Source organism: Rattus norvegicus, chromosome 5, assembly GCF_036323735.1.
Source record: "Rattus norvegicus strain BN/NHsdMcwi chromosome 5, GRCr8, whole genome shotgun sequence".
NCBI lineage: Eukaryota > Metazoa > Chordata > Mammalia > Rodentia > Muridae > Rattus > Rattus norvegicus.
This window is the reverse complement of record NC_086023.1, coordinates 19298607-19320037: the sequence shown is the minus strand read 5'-3', so window position 1 is coordinate 19320037 and position 21431 is coordinate 19298607. Positions and strand designations below refer to the sequence as shown.

At 41.2% G+C, this 21431-nt stretch overlaps 1 protein-coding gene across 1 annotated transcript in view; it reads right to left on the bottom strand.

Annotated features, from left to right (window-relative positions):
- Rgs20 (regulator of G-protein signaling 20) overlaps positions 1-21431 on the bottom strand; it is a 129874-nt gene that overhangs the window by 92085 nt on the left and 16358 nt on the right.

Sequence of the window (21431 nt, the reverse complement as noted above, 5' to 3'; positions counted from 1 at the left end):
TTGGTTTCTGTTGCTTGGGTTCCTGTGCTTGCCTCTCGCCATTAGATTATCTCTAGTGTTACTTTGTTCTGCTATTTCTGACAGTGGCTAGACTGTCCTATAAGCCTGTGTGTCAGGAGTGCTGTAGACCTGTTTACCTGTTTTCTTTCAGCCAGTTATGGGAACAGAGTGTTCTGCTTTCGGGCGTGTAGTTTTTCCTATCTACAGGTCTTCATCTGTTCCTGTAGGCCTGTGTCCTGAGTTCACTAGGCAGGTCGCTTGGGGTAGGAACGTTTTTCTTACCTGTGGTCCCGAGGCTCAAGTTTGCTCTTGGGGTGTTGCTTATGAGCTCTTCTAGGCGGCAGCAACTAGGAAGATCTGTGCTGCCCTTTCCGGGAGCTTCCGTGCACCAGGGTTCCAGATGGCATTTGCTGTTTTCCTCTGAAGTCAGAGATGTGTGCAGAGTGCAGTCTCTTCTGGTTTCCCAGGCATGTCTGCCTCTCTGAAGGTTTAGCTCTCCCTCCCACGGGCTTTGGGTGCAGAGAACTGTTTATCTGGTCCGTCCCTTCAGGTTCTGGTGGTTTCTCAGACGCAGCGGCCCTGCTGCTCCTAGGCCCTCCTTTACGGGAACCCAGAGGCCCTATATAGTTTCCTCTTGTGCCAGGGATGTGGGCATGGGTGGGCAGTGTTGGTGGTCTCTTCTGCTCTGCAGTCTCAGGAGTGCCCACCTCTCCAGGCGGTGAGGTCTCTCTCCCACGGGGTTTGGGAGCAGCAAGCTGCTGTGGGCAGGGATCCGAGGCTTTGGGACCTACTTTTATTTTTAAAACATCAAGGTGTGATGGTTTGAATAAGTGAATAAGAATGGCCCCCATAGGGGCTGGAGAGATGGCTCAGCGGTTAAGAGCACCGACTGCTCTTCCAGAGGTCCTGAGTTCAATTCTTAGCAACCACTTGGTGGCTCACAACCATCTGTAATACCTTCTTCTGGTGTGTCTGAAGACAGCGACGGTGTACTCACATACATAAAATAAATAAATCAATAAAATCTTAAAAAAAGATTAAAAAAAAAAGAATGGCCCCCGTAGGATCCTATATTTGAATGCTTAGGGAGTGGCACTATTTGAAAGGGTTAGGAGGTGTGGCCTTGTTGGAGGAAGTGTGTCACTAGGGTGGTATTTGAGGTTTCAAAGTTTAAGCCAGGTTCTCGTTCTCTCTCTCTCTCTCTCTCTCTCTCTCTCTCTCTCTCTCTCTCTCTCTCTCTCTCTTTGCTCCCTGTGTAGAATCCTCATCTCCTCCAGCACCATATCTGCCTGTGTACCACTAGGCTTCCCTCCATATTGATAATGAACCAAACCTCTGAAGGGTACATGCTTTTCTTTATAAGAGTTGTCATCATCATGGTGTCTCTTCACAACAATAGAACACCAACCAAGAGAGAAATTGGTACCAGGGAGTGGAATTTGTGGACTTTAGGACTCTGGATTAGGAAAACAGTTGAATGAGTTAAGAAGGGCTTAATGGATCATACTAATAGGAGCATGGAACACAGTGGTGTTGAGAGCAATGTGAATTACCACGGTTTGCTCCAAGAGTTTTTAGAGGAGAATATTTGTAAGTGGCCTAGAGATTGTTTATTTGATATTTTGGTGACATGTAGCTTCTTCCTGCCTTGGTTCAAGAATTCTGCCTGAGGCTAAATTGAAGAGTTTTGGATTGATGGCCCTGGCAGAAGAGATTTCCAGACTGCCTAGTATGGACTCTGCCATGTGCTTATTAGTAATCACTCTTACGAAGATCTATGAGGAAAAGGAGCAGCCTGAGCAAGGACAAACACAAAATCTACAGTTTGAAGATAAAAGGAGGCACCAGGCAGTCTAATGGAGCTAAGTCCAGAACTCAAGAAGATAAAAAGCTTAAAGAAGGGTCTGATGATAAATGGAATAAAGGGACTCAGGGAAAGAGCCTCCCAGCTAAGCTTCCAAATAAGGAAAAGGGATTAAAGAAAAGCTTAAGCAGTTGAGGAAGACATGGAAAAGAGAGATCTGATACAGATGTAATTGAATGAGGGTCTGTGTTACAGTCCCAGCAAGCAGCAGAATTCAGCAGCCTTGGCCCTGTAGTTCTGGCTTTAGAGTCAAGGATACAAGAAAGACGTTGTGGAATCTCACTTGATGGCTAGGGAAAGCCACTGAAGTCATTCATGTGTCAGGGTGTCCCTGCATAGAGGCTCACAGAGGCCATCGTGTAAAACTGTAAAAGTGAAGACCCCAAGATGTTGAAAATACTAGAGTCATGGGATATCTGTCAAAGAGAGCTGCTAACAGGATTTGGAACAGTCCAAGAGAGAAAAGTGTTTTGCAGTCAACAAAGCTGAAAGGAGTTGGAGATCTGATGAGCACTGTGACATCTGATATGGAAATGGATAGTTTGGCGTTTGCACAGATGCTTTCAATTTTGCTTTGGTCCAGGATTTCCTCACCTCTTCTGTGGAACAGTAATGTATATCATATGCCATTGCATATTGTAAGTATGTAATCTGCTCTTTAATTTTTATTTTATAGGGGGTTACAGTTAAGAGACTGCCATGAGTCTCAGAAAAGAATTTGGACTTGAGACTTTTAAACAGTGTTGAGATTTATAGAATATGGGGATATTTGAATTTAGACTGAATTCATTTTGCATTATGATGTGACTACCAGCCTATGGGGGCCAAAAAGTGGAATGTGGTAGTTTGAATAGATTTGAAATATATGAATAGGTTCATATATTTGAATGGTTAGTGAATGGCACTATTTGAAAGGATTAGGAGATGTGGACTTTCTGGATGAAGTGTGTCACTGGAGGTGGGCTTTGAGGTTTCAAAAGACCAAGCCAGGCCAGCGGCTCTCTCTTACTACTGCCCATAGGACTCTCAGCTCGTTCTCCAGCAGCATGTCTGCCTGTGTGCCACCATGCTCCCCACCATGCTGATAATGAACTAAAGCTTAGAGTGGTAAGAAAGCCCTAACGAATTGATTTTCTTTATAAGAGTTGCAATGGTCATGGTGTATCTCTTCACAGCAAAGAACACTGACTAAAACACAAGGTCTCCATACTCACACTTAGAACCCTGATGCCTTGGTCTTTTAAAAACTAGTATTATAAGCATATTATATACCACTAGAGCCTACTTAGTCATTGTTTCAACACTATTTACGCCTTCTATTTTCCCCCCAAAGGCTTTGTGGTATGCTCAATAAGAAGGCAGGAAGAATCTCTGTAGAACAAACCAGGTAAGTGGATCACTTATAAACTTTTAGATTTATTTAAAATGGAATAAGTCACTAAAAAGCTGAAAAGTGACATGATCTGACTGATAGTCTCACTGAACTGGAGGGGGTGAGGCAAAGGTGCTAAGAAAAAAGGAGGCTTAACACTGGCCTACGTGAGAGATGGTGATCTAGGCAGGCAAACATAGTAAACGTGTGAAAAAGTAAATTTGGTGCAACTTTTTGGGGTGGACTCAGTAGAACTTTGGGTGAATTAAATGAGCAGGTGGATCAATGGGAATTAAAATTGATTTCTAGAGTTTCTGTTCTCTCTTGAATAGTTGAGTGGCTTGCCAAAATGAAGAAATTGAGAACGACAGGTTTTAGAGATGCCTATGACTCACTCAAAGGGAAATGTCAAGAAGTTTGCCCCAAGAGAGATTTGAGCTCAAAGTAGAACTCTGGGAGGAAGGAGGTATAAATGTGTCACGGGCACTAAAGAGTATTGAAAGCCATTCCTCCAGAGAGTGTGATGGGAAAGTGAAGGAGGCACAAACACACTATGTCAGCCTTCGGAGCCTGAGGATGTGCAGCTACAAATGAACCATTGGTACACCTTATCAGGAAGGAATTGTGATCATGACTGTATTTTAGAAGGATCTCTTTTCTCTTCTGGTGTTACTTAGAGACAGACATGCTTGGGCGAAAAGACACCAGATAGGAGGCTGTTGCAATGACTTTTTGAGGTGATCATGACCTGATCCAAAATGTTAAATGTCTGGAAATAAGTGAAGAGGTGTTCACATTGATTTATGCAGGAAACATCGATGGATATGTTTGAGTCTTTCTGCAATTTTTACGCTGAAATCATTTATTTATTACTGATTATAAGTAGAATGACCTCAGGTTTGACTACCCTATCGGGGGGGGGGTCATCACTGCAGAAGATTGATTGTGATTCTTCCCTCTTTCAGCAACCATTAATTAATTGTCTGTATCTCTTCTCCTAAAGGGTAAAGTCTTAAAAGAATTCTTCCATCCGCATTGCCATAATAATTGGTATTTTCAATTTTTAAGTCTTGTTTAGACAGTCATATTGTTGAGATTTCCTAGGTAAAGCTTCTCTTTCATATAGAAAGGATATTATCTCACAGGGGATATCCTTCCCAGTCCTCTGAACCATATTTTCTTGCTGCCCTCTCTTTCTTGATGCTGCGATGCATATGTATCAGAAAGGACTGGACATCTCATGGTCAGTTTACTATGCATTTTACTAAGTTGTGGGTTCCTATAATGATCTCTGTCTGCTAATAAAAGAAGCTGCTTTGGTGAGAAGTGAGAGCTATGCCTATCCGTGGATATGAGGATGCATATTTAGAACACAGCTAGAAATTATACTGGTCCAGTGAAGTGGCAATGGTAGTCTTTCTACAATGTTAGAATTTATTGAATAACAATACATTCACATAGTGCAGTAATTATAATGGCAGATTGTCCTCCCTAACTTAGTAACCTGGATAAGGTCAATGCAGGTACTTTTAGTCCCCTTCCCACCACCTGTGTGTGTGTGTGTGTGTGTGTGTGTGTGTGTGTGTGTGTGTGTGTAGTTTATGAAATGAATAGGAGAAGCTATAGCAATAGCAAAGTTTAAGAGGGTTCAAGAGTGGGCTTACAAATCCTGAAGAAGACTATTTCTCCCATTCACAGCTTTCCTTAGTGGCCTGTATGTAGTTCTGTCTAGGATTGAGGTCTCTTGAGCTTTCCCCCCTCCACATTAGCATGTCTTCTGGTCTTATCCTTGTCCAGGTCAGTTTTAAGCATACGCATATAAGTAATGCTATATGAACTGAACAGGAAAAACATATACATATATGTGTATATACATGTATACACATGTATACACACATACACACATTCACACACACACACATTATTGAAAGCCATTGCCCCTGGAGAATAAAGAGAGGAGAGCATGTTGAATATTTATATATATGAATTCATGTATTTTCCTGATATATATTTATATCAGGGAAACCAGGCCCAAGAATTTGTCAAACACTACAAACCTAGGAAAGGTTATACCACCCTCACCTGGGGAAGCCTGGCCTATCTCTGGGATGACAATAGTCTCATACTAATCCATCATCCATACACCTTGTGTATGCATCAAAAACTAATGACCTTTAGTGCTAGTTGTCCCTCCACCCACCTTTTCCCTCCTTTATCCTTCTCTCCTTTCACCCTTTCCATTTAATACTCCTAGTTTCCCCTTTATCTTTCCATAATACTAAATTGTTTTTCCCTTTCCTTGCAAGGGTGGTCCCTTACTAGGTACCTAGCCTTTGTGGTTACGTGGATTATATCAGATAGCAAAAATGTTAAAAGCTATCATAAAAGAAAACATGCAATATTTGTGTATTGGGAATGGTTTATCTCACGTAGGATGATTATTTTTTTTAGCTCAATTCATTTACCTGCAAATTTCAAAAATTCATTTTTTCTTAATGACTGATTACAAATGAGTTTTTCAGTCTTCTTCATTTTCTCTAAGAACCAACTCATTGATTCACTGATTTCTGTTGCTTTTGTTTGATTGTTTCTGTTTTAATGACTTTAGCCCTGAGTTTGACTATCTCTTCCTTTCTACTCTTTTGAAAATTCTTTCTTTCTTTTTTTTTTTTTTTTTGGAGCTGGGGACCGAACCCAGGGCCTTGCGCTTCCTAGGTAAGCGCTCTACCACTGAGCTAAATTCCCAGCCCCCTTGAAAATTATTTCTTATTGTTAGAGGTGTCATATGTGTTTTTCTAATATGAGATCTCGCCAGGAGTTTTTTTTTTTTTCCTTTCTTTTTACTGTAAGCACTTAGTGAGACGTGAGTTTGCCTCATAGAACTACCTTCATTGTGTCCCATTGATTTTGGTGTGCTGTGTTTTAGCTTCCATTCAATTTTAAATGTTTTTTAATTACCTTCTTAGTTTCTGGATTGACCCAGTTTTCATTTATTGGTAAATTGTTTAGTTTCTACACGTTTGTGTACTTTGTGTTCCTTTTTCTGTTGATAAGCACCTTTAATCCATGGTGATCAGAAATGATGCAAGTGAGGGATATTTTAATTTTCTCATCTTTTGAGAATTTGCTTTGTGTCCTAAGGTTTGTCTAATTTTGGAAAAAGTTTCATGGACTGGTGAGAAGAAAGTATGTTTTGTTTAGTGTTTGGGTGGAATGTTCTGTTAGGTCCAATTGGTTTATGGTGCTATTTATCTCCAGCTTTATCTATTTTTGTCTGAATGACCTGTCTATTGGTGAGAAAGGGTTATTGAAGCCACTCACTATGCCTGTGTAAGGATCCATGTGTGATTTTTTTTTTTTGCTGTAGTTGTGTTTCTTTTGTGCACTTGGGTATCTTTTGTTTGGCACATGAACATTAAGAATTTTATTATCGGGGCTGAGATGGCTCAGTGGTTAAGAGCACTGACTGCTCTTCCAGAGGTCCTGAGTTCAATTCCCAGCAACCACATAGTGGCTCACAACCATCTATAATGGGATCTGATGCCTTCGTCTGGCTTCTGAAGACAGCAACAGTGTACTGACATGCATAAAATAAATAAAATCTTAAAAAAGATATCCATTACATGCCTTCTGTAGAGGTAGATTGGAAAACAGAAATTGCTTAACTTTATTTTTATTGTGGAATTTTGTTTTCTGACTTTTGTGATTGACACTTTTGCTGGGTATAGTAGTTTGAGCTGGCTTCTGTAGTCCCTTAATGTTTGTAGAACATCTGTCCAGGCTCTTCTGGCTTTCAGACTCTCCATTGAGATGGTGAATGATATTCTAATGGTTATGTAACTTAATGGTTATATGAACCTTGGTTTTTTTCTCTTCCTACTTTTAATATTCTTTCTTTTGTACATTTTGATTATGTATCAAGAGGAATTTCTTTTCTGGTGCTATCTATTTTGTGTTCTGTATGCATCTTTTACCCTCATAGATATCTCAATAAGTTAAGAACATTTTTTCTATAATTTTATTAAAAATGTTTTTTGTGACCCGCGGATCCCGGCCCACAGCAGCTCTCTGCTCCCAAACCCCGTGGGAGAAAGACCTCAGAGAGTTCGTAGGCAGCACCCCACAAGCAAACTTGAGCCTCGGGACCACAGGTAAGACCAACTTTTCTGCTGCAAGAGACCTGCCTGGTGAACTCAGGAGACACAGAGGCAAAATTCCTCTAGGACCAGGCACTTCCAGTGTTTACAGGGAGTCCCAAATCTGCGGATCCCAGCCCGCAGCAGCTCTCTGCTCCCAAACCCCGTGGGAGAGAGACCTCACCGCCTGGTCAGGTGGGGACTCCTGAGGCTGCAGAGTGGAAGAGACCACCAACACTGCGCACCCCTGCCCACATCCCTGGCACAAGAGGAAACTGTATAAGGCCTCTGGGTTCCCGTAGAGGAGGGCCCAAGAGCAGCAGGACTGCTGCATCTGAGACACCCCCAGAACCTGAAGGGATCTACCAGATAAAGAGTTCTCTGCACCCAAAGCCCATGGGAGGGAGAGCTAAACCTTCAGAGAGGCAGACATGCCTGGGAAACCAGAAGAGACTGCACTCTGCACACATCTCTGACTTCAGAGGAAAACACCAAATGCCATCTGGAACCCTGGTGCACGGAAGCTCCCAGAAAGGGCAGCACAGATCTTCCTGGTTGCTGCCGCCTAGGAGAGCTCATAAGCAACACCCCAGGAGCAAACTTGAGCCTCGGGATCACAGGTAAGACCAACTTTTCTGCTGCAAGTGACCTGCCTGGTGAACTCCAGACACAGGCCCACAGGAACAGCTGAAGACCTGTAGATAGGAAAAACTACACGCCCGAAAGCAGAACACTCTGTTCCCATAACTGGCTGAAAGAAAACAGGAAAACAGGTCTACAGCACTCCTGACACACAGGCTTATAGGACAGTCTAGCCACTGTCAGAAATAGCAGAACAAAGTAACACTAGAGATAATCTGATGGCGAGAGGCAAGCGCAGGAAGCCAAGCAACAGAAACCAAGACTACATGGCATCATCGGAGCCCTATTCTCCCACCAAAGCAAACACTGAATGTCCAAACACACCAGAAAAGCAAGACCTAGATTTAAAATCATATTTGATCATGATGCTGGAGGACTTCAAGAAAGACGTGAAGAACTCCCTTAGAGAAACACAGGAAAACATTAATAAACAAGTAGAAGCCTACAGAGAGGAATCACAAAAATCCCTGAAAGAATTCCAGGAAAACACAATCAAACGGTTGAAGGAATTAAAAATGGAAATAGAAGCAATCAAGAAAGAACACATGGAAACAACCCTGGATATAGAAAACCAAAAGAAGAGACAAGGAGCTGTACATACGAGCTTCACCAACAGAATACAAGAGATGGAAGAGAGAATCTCAGGAGCAGAAGATTTCATAGAAATCATCGACTCAACTGTCAAAGATAATGTAAAGCAGAAAAAGCTACTGGTCCAAAACATACAGGAAATCCAGGACTCAATGAGAAGATCAAACCTAAGGATAATAGGTATAGAAGAGAGTGAAGACTCCCAGCTCAAAGGACCAGGAAATATCTTCAACAAAATCATAGAAGAAAACTTCCCTAACCTAAAGAAAGAGATACCCATAGACATACAAGAAGCCTACAGAACTCCAAATAGATTGGACCAGAAAAGAAACACCTCCCGTCACATAATAGTGAAAACACCAAACGCACAAAATAAAGAAAGAATATTAAAAGCAGTAAGGGAAAAAGGTCAAGTAACAGATAAAGGCAGACCTATCAGAATCACACCAGACTTTTCACCAGAGACTATGAAAGCCAGAAGATCCTGGACAGATGTTATACAGACCCTAGGAGAACACAAATGCCAGCCCAGGTTACTGTATCCTGCAAAACTCTCAATTAACATAGATGGAGAAACCAAGACATTCCATGACAAAACCAAATTTATACAATATCTTTCTACAAATCCAGCACTACAAAGGATAATAAATGGTAAGGCCCAACATAAGGAGGCAAGCTATACCCTAGAAGAAGCAAGAAACTAATCGCCTTGGCAACAAAACAAAGAGAAGAAAAGCACACAAACATAACCTCATATCCAAATATGAATATAACAGGAGGCAATAATCACTATTCCTTAATATCTCTCAACATCAATGGCCTCAACTCCCCAATAAAAAGACATAGATTAACAAACTGGATACACAACGAGGACCCTACATTCTGCTGCCTACAGGAAACACACCTCAGAGACAAAGACAGACACTACCTCAGAGTGAAAGGCTGGAAAACAACTCCAGCAAAGTGGCTGGGTATAAAATTAACTGAAAAAAATCAGTAGCCTTCCTCTACACAAAAGAGAAACAAGCCAAGAAAGAAATTAGGGAAATGACACCCTTCATAATAGACCCAAATAATATAAAATACCTCGGTGTGACTTTAACCAAGCAAGTAAAAGATCTGTACAATAAGAACTTCAAGACTCTGAAGAAAGAAATTGAAGAAGACCTCAGAAGATGGAAAGATCTCCCATGCTCATGGATTGGCAGGATTAATATAGTAAAAATGGCCATTTTACCAAAAGCAATCTACAGATTCAATGCAATCTGCATCAAAATACCAATCCATTTCTTCAAAGAGTTAGACAGAAAAATTTTCAAATTCATCTGGAATAACAAAAAACCCAGGATAGCTTAAACTATCCTCAACAATAAAAGGACTTCAGGGGGAATCACTATCCCTGAACTCAAGCAGTATTACAGAGCAATAGTCATAAAAACTGCATGGTATTGATACAGAGACAGACAGATAGACCAATGGAACAGAATTGAAGACCCAGAAATGAACCCACACACCTATGGTCACTTGATTTTTGACAAAGGAGCCAAAACCATCAAATGGAAAGAAGACAGCATTTTCAGCAAATGGTGCTGGTTCAACTGGAGGTCAACATGTAGAAGAATGCAGATCGATCCATGCTTATCACCCTGTACAAAGCTTAAGTCCAAGTGGATCAAGGACCTCCACATCAAACCAGATACACTCAAACTAATAGAAGAAAAACTAGGGCAGCATCTCGAACACATGGGCACTGGAAAAAATTTCCTGAACAAAACACCAATGGCTTATGCTCTAAGATCAAGAATCGACAAATGGGATCTCATAAAACTGTAAAGCTTCTGTAAGCAAAGGACACTGTGGTTAGGACAAAATGGCAACCAACAGATTGGGAAAAGATCTTTACCAATCCTACAACAGATAGAGGCCTTATATCCAAAATATACAAAGAACTCAAGAAGTTAGACCGCAGGGAGACAAATAACCCTATTAAAAAATGGGGTTCAGAGCTAAACAAAGAATTCACAGCTGAGGAATGCCGAATGGCTGAGAAACACCTAAAGAAATGTTCAACATCTTTAGTCATAAGGGAAATGCAAATCAAAACAACCCTGAGATTTCACCTCACACCAGTGAGAATGGCTAAGATCAAAAACTCAGGTGACAGCAGATGCTGGCGAGGATGTGGAGAAAGAGGAACAATCCTCCATTGTTGGTGGGATTGCAGACTGGTACAACCATTCTGGAAATCAGTCTGGAGGCTCCTCAGAAAATTGGACATTGAACTGCCTGAGGATCCTGCTATACCTCTCTTGGGCATATACCCAAAAGGTGTCCCAACATATAACAAAGACACATGCTCCACTATATTCATCGCAGCCTTATTTATAATAGGTAGAAGCTGGAAAGAGCCCAGATGCCCTTCAACAGAGGAATGGATACAGAAAATGTGGTATATCTACACAATGGAATATTACTCAGCTATCAAAAACAATGACTTTATGAAATTCGTAGGCAAATGGAGGGAACTGGAAAATATCATCCTGAGTGAGGTAACCCAATCACAGAGAAACACACATGGTATGCACTCATTGATAAGTGGCTATTAGCCCAAATGCTTGAATTACCTTAGATGCCTAGAACAAATGAAACTCAAGACGGATGATCAAAATGTGAATGCTTCACTCCTTCTTTAAAAGGGGAACAAGAATACCCTTGGCAGGGAATAGAGAGGCAAAGATTAAAACAGACACAGAAGGAACACCCATTCAGAGCCTGCCCCACATGTGGCCCATACATATACAGCCACCCAATTAGACAAGATGGATGAAGCAAAGAAGTGCAGGCCGACAGGAGCCGGATGTAGATCTCTCCTGAGAGACCCAGCCAGAATACAGCAAACACAGAGGCGAATGCCAGCAGCAAGCCACTGAACTGAGAATAGGACCCCCGTTGAAGGAATCAGAGAAAGAACTGGAAGAGCTTGAAGGGGCTCGAGACCCCATATGAACAACAATGCCAAGCAACCAGAGCTTCCAGGGACTAAGCCACTACCTAAAGACTATACATGGACTGACCCTGGACTCTGACCTCATAGGTAGCAATGAATATCCTAGTAAGAGCACCAGTGGAAGGGGAAGCCCTGGGTTCTCCTTAGACTGAACCCCCAGTGAACTAGATTGTTGGGGGGAGGGTGGCAATGGGGGTTGGATGGGGAGGGGAACACCGATAAGAAAGGGGAGGGGGGAGGGTGATGTTTGCCCGGAAACTGGGAAAGGGAATAACACTCGAAATGTATATAAGAAATACTCAAATTAATAAAAAAAATGTTTTTTTGTAGGGACTGGAGAGAACACTTAATGGTTAAAAGCACTTGCGTGCTCTTCCAGAGATCCTGAGTTCAATTTCCAGCGATCATATACATTGTGGCTAATAACCTTCTATAATAGGATCTGATTCCCTGTTCTGATGTTCATGAAGGCAGAACATTCATGTACATAAAACGCATTAAAAATAAATCTTTAACTATACATGGACTGACCCTGGGCTCCAACCTCATAGGTAGCAATGAATAGCCTAGTAAGAGCACCAGTGGAAGGGGAAGCCCTTGGTCCTGCCAAGACTGAACCCCCAGTGACCATGATTGTTGGGGGAGGGTGGTAATGGGGGTAGGATGGGGAGGGGAACACCCATATAGAAGGGGAGAGGGAGGGGCTAGGGGGATGTTGGCCCATAAACCGGGAAAGGGAATAACAATTGAAATGTAAATAAATTTCACTCAAGTTAATACAGATTTAAAAAAAGATAAAAAATTAAGAAAATTTTAAATAAAAAATAAAATTATTATTTATCTAAATTATAATTTATATGCTTTATATATATTGTATATAATATGTAATTTATGAAATATAAAAAATATAAAATAAAAATTTAAATATGTATACTAGAGAAATAAATAATAGAAATAAATAAATACATTCTTCCCCTTAAGAAAAAAATAAGTCTTTAAAAAACAAAAATATTTTGTGCCTTCTACCTTGATTTCCTCTTATTTCTCTCTACCTATTATTATTCATGGATTTGGTCCAGGTATGTATAAGAAAGAGGCTCTGGTCCTGAACTATGTATGTATAGAATGTTCATTAACTGATTGAATTTAGAAATGATGTGATATGTAGTTGATAGTTGTTGGTCAGAATAATAAACAGACCAGGTTCCATTATGCTGAAAACTGTTCCACACTTCTATGTGTTTGTGTGTATGGACTGAGTACTCTCCACAGTTACTTCTCTATCTTATTTTTGAGACAGAGTCTCTCACTGAATCTGGAACTCACCAATTGGCTAGGTTGGCTGGCCAGTGAGTCCTAGGGATCCTCCTGCCTCCACTTGTCAATGATATGTATACAGGAATGGTCCAAGAGGGCCTAGTGTGTCTTTTCTTTACATGGGAATTGGGATGTAAGCACAGGTCCTCATGTTTGTATAGCAAGTACTTCACTAATTGAGCCATCTTACTAGCCCTCTGTTTGAATAATCACAAACACGAGAGGGAGAGAGAGAGAGAGAGAGAGAGAGAGAGAGAGAGAGAGAGAGAGGGAGGGAGGGAGGGAGGGAGGGAGGGAGGGAGGGAGGGAGGGAGGGAGAGAGAGAGAGAGAGAGAGAGAGAGAGAGAGAGAGAGAGAGAGAGAGAGAGAGAGAGAGAGAGAGAGGCTCACCACATAACCCAGCCTGGAATCACACTCATGTCCTCTGCCTCAGTGTCGAGAGTACTTGGATTATAGGCGTGCCCCAACATGCCTGTGATTTTTAAAAGCAGTGTATTTCATCTTTTCCTCAATTGCAGCACATCAGAGATCTGACTAGATAACACAGTCATAGTTCCTCTCACAGTTGCGTGAGCGAGCCTCACGTGTCCACGGTTTATCCTGACGGGTATTCAGAAAAGTCCTGATGCCAAAATTAACACCTCTGTGTCCCCATGCTCTCAGGCCAGATCTCCCCCACTTAGTTCTGTGGATCCAGAAAATCAACAAACAAGACGGCAAGGACAAAGGAAGACATTGTGTGCGAAGCGGGCAGTTTGCAGCGGGGCTCAGAAAGGTTGTCTGGGCTTTGTAGTTTTTCCAGTAGTTTCTGATGAAGTGAGCTTTGTGAAGCCTTACTTGGCCATGCAAAGGCTCGGTATTCTCTGGTTTTCTTCCTCTTCCAGCCCAGCTGCTAGAAAAATTTGTAAGCAGTCCTTGATTTCTTTGAGTTGGATGTGACTGAATTAGACTGCTTTGCTTAGCATTTTGAAAGGGTTGTTTTTCTTGGTGAAGTGGAAGACTACACTGTTTTGAAATGATCTTAAGAGCCACTCAGGGTTCATAACTTACATCAATTTCTTCTAGGGTACATGAGTGTCTAAAAGAAGATTTTTTTTAACAATTTTAATTTGAAGAAGTCAAGAAAAAACAAAACTGTCTTATGGTGATGAACCAGGAAAACATTTTTTTTTACCTACTAATATATTGATCAATCAATATTGGTTGGGTTCCTACTATGTTTCTACTAAGCATGAGAGCCACTTGTAGCAATATCAGTAGCTTCTGGATAGAAACTGCCTACAAAACACATACATGGGCTCCCAGGGGTTCCTGGGAATTCATGGGAACCTGGACATATAGATGCAGGTTCCTTACAAACGTCAAAACATCCTATTTTAAGAGTCTCCATCTTTAACCTTTACCATGCCGATTCTCCTCCAGTGCTGGCCATGTAATCCAGGGCCACGGGCACGCTAGGCAAGTATTATGCAACCGAGCCATACCCCGGCTCCGACATTTTGACATACTTACCTCGTTTGATTCTTTGTCAAAACAACACGTTAAAGTTTACATGTGGGTGTCCTTAATGCCTTAATTTTTATTGATTATAAAGCCAAGAGTCAAGGAATTGAACCCAACTAGACCAGAATAAAAAAAAACCAACCCAGTCTTTGCACTTTCAAAGACATTATTCCACATGTAGTCTTTCTTCTTTTGCTGCAGTTTGTATCAAGAGGACACTAATTATACAGCTCTTTAGGTGCTCAATAAAAAGGTGTTCTCAAGTAATCAGACTTTAGTGAGTGACTATGGACTTTGGGGTTTTACTAGAGGGGAATCACACCATACCTGAACTTCCACCAGGTGTCGCCATTTGCTACCCTCCTCTCCTCCCTAACTTTAGTAAAGGCCCGAAGTGGCTCTGGGTCCTGGAAGCCATGATTGCACTGGCATGATGCTCGGAGCTGTGTTCCAAACAGCAGCAACTGAAGTCGGATCTTGATTCGGGGAGGAGGAATTTGAAAATGTAGTGCGGTCTCTGCCCCACTCCAAATTTCCTAACACCCTGAAGCATCCGCTCTTTGATTTCTCTTATGATTTCATATATGTGACAGCTCATTTCTGACAGAAGAGACAGGCTGTAACTTGGCTTTTGGTGGAGACTGCTTGCAAAATAGAGGGGCCACAGAATCACCAAGCTTTCTCTTCTGAAAGAGGAAGTGGCAGACATTATCAATAACATGTGAAGACCATGAAGTTGTGTAAAAATAGTTAAGTAAATTATGACCAGTAAAATATAACACATTGCTCGAATGAGAGGTTCAAGTATTTGATACCAAATTCACACTTTTTCTGAAAGGTGCAGCTGAGACTTGAGTAGAGTGGAGTAGGGTTCTGAAGGGCTGAAAACAGCTCGACATTGTTCGACATGTATCTATGTACTTGTGTGTTTACGTATCCTGCTGGATCTACCTGTCATAAGAGAACAGAAAAGCAAACACAAAATCTCCATAACCCATCCATGTCCTATGAGGTAAGGAATGCCCGGTCTATGACCCTAGACCTTAGTTGGGAGAGGATCCAGACACACAGTCTTTGCCAAATACAGGATAGACAAGGAAGACATGGGTTTTTCTTTTAGTTACGATTATGAAACTTATGTACAATGGAATCAAAATAAAGATACCAAAATTCCAAGCCATGGACTTGGTGTGATACGAGCAAGACAATTTTAAGGATCTCAAAATGTGTAGAAATGGGAAGGAATACTTGAACTGGGACTTCCCTCTGGGCCAGATTTTCTCTCCTGGGAATCTAAGCTAAGAATATTGGAGCTTTTTTGGTGTCTTTTGAGCGTGTTTACATACTCACGAATTCAGGACTGGAGCCACGAGCCTTTTGTGACCTTGTTCATATCTTTATCTCCTAATCATATGAACTTTTTTTTTTAAATACAAGGTCTCATTCCACAGTCCTCATTGGCCTAAAACTTGTTGTATAGACCAGGGTGGCCATAGAGGCCCAGAGATCACTTGCCTCCGCCTCCCAGGTGGCAGGATTGAAGGTGTGCACCACCTTGCCATGCTATCCACATGCATTTTAAATAGGTTACTAAAAATATATCCATATTATACATGTAGGATTTGAGTTTATTCGCAGTTTCATTTTAAATAAATATCCTTAGATAGGTCTGTCAGTTGAGAATGAATCCTGAAAATCTTTATTGTTGCAAATTCAAAACTCATATAAGCAAAAAATATTTTTATTGAAAAACATGGTTTGCTACAAAAGCAATGCCAAATTAAACCAATGATATTGCCCATGATTTTGGGTTTCGTTATATATATAGTTTGACAACATATTTGCCTCCCATTAAAAATTGCTCTCCTAGTTATTTTAATAAAGTTGCTTTACAAATCATCCCGTATCTAGAATGTGGCATAAATCTGACATCTCAGCACTTGGGAAACTGAGGGAGCAAGAGCAGAATATTTTTAGTGACTTGGAGAATTCAAGGCCAGCCTGGGCTACAAGGCTCACTGCTAAAGTATCCTGCAGAATTTTTTAAAGTAAACTCCCAAGTGAATTAAGTTTGATCTGAATTATGTTTATTCGCGGAATGAAAGAAAGTGGTTTTCTCTGTAGCCCATATCAAATTTACTCATTAAGTTCCCAGTAAACATTTGTCTATATCACATGGGGCACTTTTTAAAGGTTTTTATAATGATTTTATTGTAAAATTGAATCTAAAGGCTTCTAGACAGGCACTCTACCAGGGAATTATATTTCCAGGCTTCTTTGTTTTGGTTCATAGTTTTCCAATGCTGTCTGGTACAGTGGGGAAGGCATGATGAAGTCTCCCCAGGCAGGGGTGGCCAGGACGGATCTAAGGGGGCCAGGATGCAGAGAAAAGAGAGTGTTGGCACTCAGCTGGCCTTTTCTCTTTTCTTTTCTATTTTCTTTTCCTTTCCTTTCTTTTCCGTGTGTGTGTGTGTGTGTGTGTGTGTGTGTGTGTGTGTGTGTGTGTGTGTTTGGCAACTCAGCCCACAGGATATTATCACACACAACCAGTTAATCTTTTCTGGAACCCTCTCCAGACAAACACAAAGATGTGTCTCTTTGGTGAGTCTAAGTCTAGACAAACTGATAGTGAAGATTACCAGTCACAGTGACCCAATTAGAATTTCAAATGGGAATTACAGATATTCTGATGGTGGTTTCCTTGGAGGGTGTGGTGCATGTTTATATGTATTCTACTGGTAACTTGGCCTCCTCTGCATTTCCAGTCCCTTCTACAATTAGATTGGCTCTGGGCCTAGTTCTGACCATGGAGTATAGGAGTGAAGCCATAGGATTATTCACCTCCATCTGTTATCTAAGGTCTTGTTTGTCATTGTAGCACAATATAGCCTCCCAGGGTGTCTGTGTGGGGCGACACCCTGACTATGTTTCATTTCCTGACCCACTCAGATATAAAAGCATTACCACAGAGTACTATAGACTAGACAATGTAAAAAGAAAGGACCTTTACTTGGCTCACTATATCAGAGGCTAGCAAGTTCAAGGACATGACACAGGCATGTGCTGTGCTGTGCTGTGCTGTGCTGTGCTGTGCTGTGCTGTGCTGTGCTGTACTATATGCTGTGAAAGGTGGAGAGATGAGAGGACATTAACAAACGAGGGCAGAGGGGGAGCCAAAGGCACTATTGTGACAAACCTCTGTTGTGATAATTATCAACTCACTCCTGTCACAGGACATTACTTGGTGATGGCTACATCCTCATGACCAACCCTTTCCTGTTAAAACCTGTGTCCAAATACTGTCACCCTGTGGATCAAGCATGTGGTTTGGGGAACGCACTCAAACCACAGCAGTGAGCTGACTTCAAGATTTAACATCTGGGTTGTTTGTCAGTAAAGGCGAAATCTCATGTTGATTCATGACAAATCCACTTACGAAATGTTAGGCGGCATTGTGCAGGTCGTTATCTGCCATGCGCTTCAAATAGTTCACTTACTACGGCAAAGGCATTGGCTGGTGGCACATTGGATATCGCATCCACTCAAAGAATTATCTACACAGCTCTGGGGATACAGCAAGAGATATAGCAAGAATTTTTTTTTTATGACCAACTGAAGTATTATTTGACTTTAATTTGTTCCATCCTTAGAACCCTTGTTTTTTTATTTTTAGTTTACATTGAAATATGGCAATTTTGTGCAATTATGAGGTGGTGTGGAATAATGTTTTGGTACATAAACACATGTAAATAATTAAATCGCCAAGCTTATTATCATGCTTCATCTTACCTACTTATGGTTTTGGGGGAATAGAAAATCTTCAAAACTCTTTAGTAACTTTGAAACAAACAATTTATGATTATTAATGTAGTCACCTACTATGCAACAAAACAAAACCCATTTCCCTGGTCTAAGGCATAGCGCCTTTTGGCCAACACTTTTTCTCTTCCCTAGACCTATTTGTTCTTCGTGGTATGTCCTGGGTTCTCTGAGCTAGAAAGTGAATAACTGAAGGCCATTTTTTTTCTCAAGCTTTTGTTTTTGCTTCCCATGTGAGGAAAACCAGGTAAACATGGTTACAGACTGCTCGAGGCCCTGGGTCTGCAGTCTGTTGAACAGATCCACCTCTGCCTCAGTCGGAAAGGCCTTACAGTAAGTCCTGGACTAACCCATGCATGCTACATCTGGCAGACCGAATCTGACAAAACTCAAAATGAGTGCTTTCTAAATGGCTTCAAGAATGACAGAAGACTTAAATTAATTGCTGTGAAGTTCTTCTCAGAAGACTTTTAGAAAGAAAAGACAGAACTGTGGGCTTAGTTAACTCACACTTTCTCAAGGAGAAGTAGAATGTAGTTTGAATCCATTAAGAACGTGTTAACCACCAGTGAGTTCCTGGATGCCACAAGAGTGATTGCTTTCTTGCTGAGGTAGTTTTCCTGTCTTCTTTCTCTAATATTTTCCTTACACAAACACTACGGTTTTAGTAGTTGCCTTTAAAGTCCTTGAAATTTATTTTTCTTCACTCACTGCTTAAAATCTCAAAATAAGTATTTTATCAATCAGCTGTTCAAAGAATCACACATTGCTGTAAGACAGACGTACCACAGTCCTGGAAAGGCTTTGGCACTTGAGTGAGGTGAAAACAAAAACAAAAACAAAAACAAAAACAAAAGACAGCTTTCCTGTCTCGTCCCTGACATCACTGGGAAAGAAGACATCTATAGTCAGATACTGAAGTCTCACTTACTGGCTGATGTCTCTCTCATGTCTCCTATCTTGGAAGACTGCTGACCCAGGATATATTGGCTCCACCCCCACCCTATTTATATACTTTGTTATGAAAGGAAATAAAGATACTAATGAAGAAAAAAAAATCTGATGAAGATAAGAATATGAAGAAGTGTGTCTGTATACTGGAGGAGTATTCGTAAGGTAGTGTCATGTTAGAATATTTGTAATTAATTTGTGAAGAAAGATTCACTAAGGGTGTGGTGTTCCATATGTAGCTTGGCCTTCATGCAGGTCCTCCAACAGCTGGAGAATAGGCTGTCCCTGAATCTGTTACCTGCCTTCCTGTGGATCCCGTTCCCCTAATTGAGTTGCTTTGTCTGGGCTCAGTGGAAGAGGATTTGCCTAGTCCTGCAATGACTTGATGTGCCAGGAATGGGATGGGGTAGGATGGGGTGCGATGGGGAAGTGGAGGGGGTTAGTGATAGCTAGATATGGATCTCCCTTCTCAAAAAAGAAGGGGAGGGGAAAATGGAGGGTATAGCTGCATGAGGGGGAACTGAGAGGAAGGGAGTCTGATATTGGTATGTAAAATGAATAAACAAATAAATAAATTTAATAATAATTTAGAATACACAGAACAAAAGAATGCTGTGTTTAAAAGTATAAGACCACATTTTACTTTTCTTTTGAGACAGAGTTTTGAATTTGTTATGTAGTGTTAATCCCCTCAGGTAAGAATAAGACTACTGTCTCAAATTTGAGCCAAATTTGAAGCAATCTTTAATTATATATTGGCAGGATAATAAACTCTGGCTTCCCAGAAAATGGCCATAGGTCACATTTTGCAGACACTTAAAAGGGAAACCCCATAAAGCCATACATTTCCCATCAGGTCCAATCAGGGGCAAACATATATCTCGACATACTTCCTGCCTACATATCCCCTGCCTACATTCAATCAAGGGCAAGCATACATCCTGATGTAGTTCCTACTCATGTACATCCTGCCTACATGTGATCAAGTACATCCTGTACCATTGGGTAAGGCAGACTTGTATAGGAGAAGAAAACGTGGCTCATTATCTCCCATAAAACAATAGCCCCCAGCATCTCAGGAAGATTCTGTCCTTGGGCAAGGGTCTTACAGGTTAGAGGTATTTTTGCTTCATGGATCTCTTAGGCACAGTAATTAAAACTTGAAACATAACCTTGACTCTCACAGTAGCCAAGGCTGATCCTGACCTCCTGCCTGCCTCCAGCTTCAGCAAGTGCTGGCTTTGCAGTTCTTTAGCATTTTTCTCCGAGGCTCTAAGATCTTGGTAGTTGGCCAGGCATGCGACTCCACACCTTTGATTATAGTATTCAGGAGGCAGAAATAGGCAGACATTTAATGAGTTCAAGGCTACTCTGGTCTACAGAGTGAGTTTCAGGTCATTCCGTGCTACACAGTAAGACCTTTAAAAAGAAGAGGAGGAGGAAGAGAAGGAGCAGGAAGAAGAGGAGGAGAAGGAAAAAGAGAAAGAGGAGGAGGAAGAGCAAGAGGAGGGGGAGGTAAAGGGGGATGAGGAAGAAAGAAAAAGAAAAGCAAAGAAAAGAGAAAAGAAAAGGACCCTGAAGGAAGTTTCTTTACTATACTGGAAGAAGGGTCAATGATTTGTCTCAGCAGCTAAGACCACTGGCTGCTCTCCACAGGCCTCAAATTCAATTCCCAGCAACTACATGGCCCCTCACAACCATCTATTAGAGGATCTGATGCTCTCTTCTGGCCCGCAGATGTATACGCAGCAGAACACTCATACACTAAATACATTTCTTTTTTTAAGAATTCTGAAAGAAAAAAAAAATCTCAGAAATCTTAGGGAAATACCTGAAATTTACCCTCCAATCTGTTCAGCTTTCTGAAAGTCCTGATGTAATGTGGAGGGGGTCCAGATTTTATAAGCTATCACCTACACTGGACTCTTGCTGCCATTGTTGTTGAATTATTCCTGCTTCTGTAAGTATCCCTTCATCAATAATTCTATAAGTATCCCCAGTAAACTCGTTGGTCCCTCAGATTGGACTTTGGTGATACCATGACTTTGCTCTGTTTCTTATCTGTGGGTCTTGCATTTCTCCAGGAATAGTGTCACATAATGGGTATAAAGCTTTTTCTTTTGTGTATGTTGAAAGTGTTTTGTTGTGTATGTGTATATGTGATGGATGCCCATGGGTACCTGTGTTATGGAGGCCAAAGGAGGATATCAACTACTCTGTACTTCATTC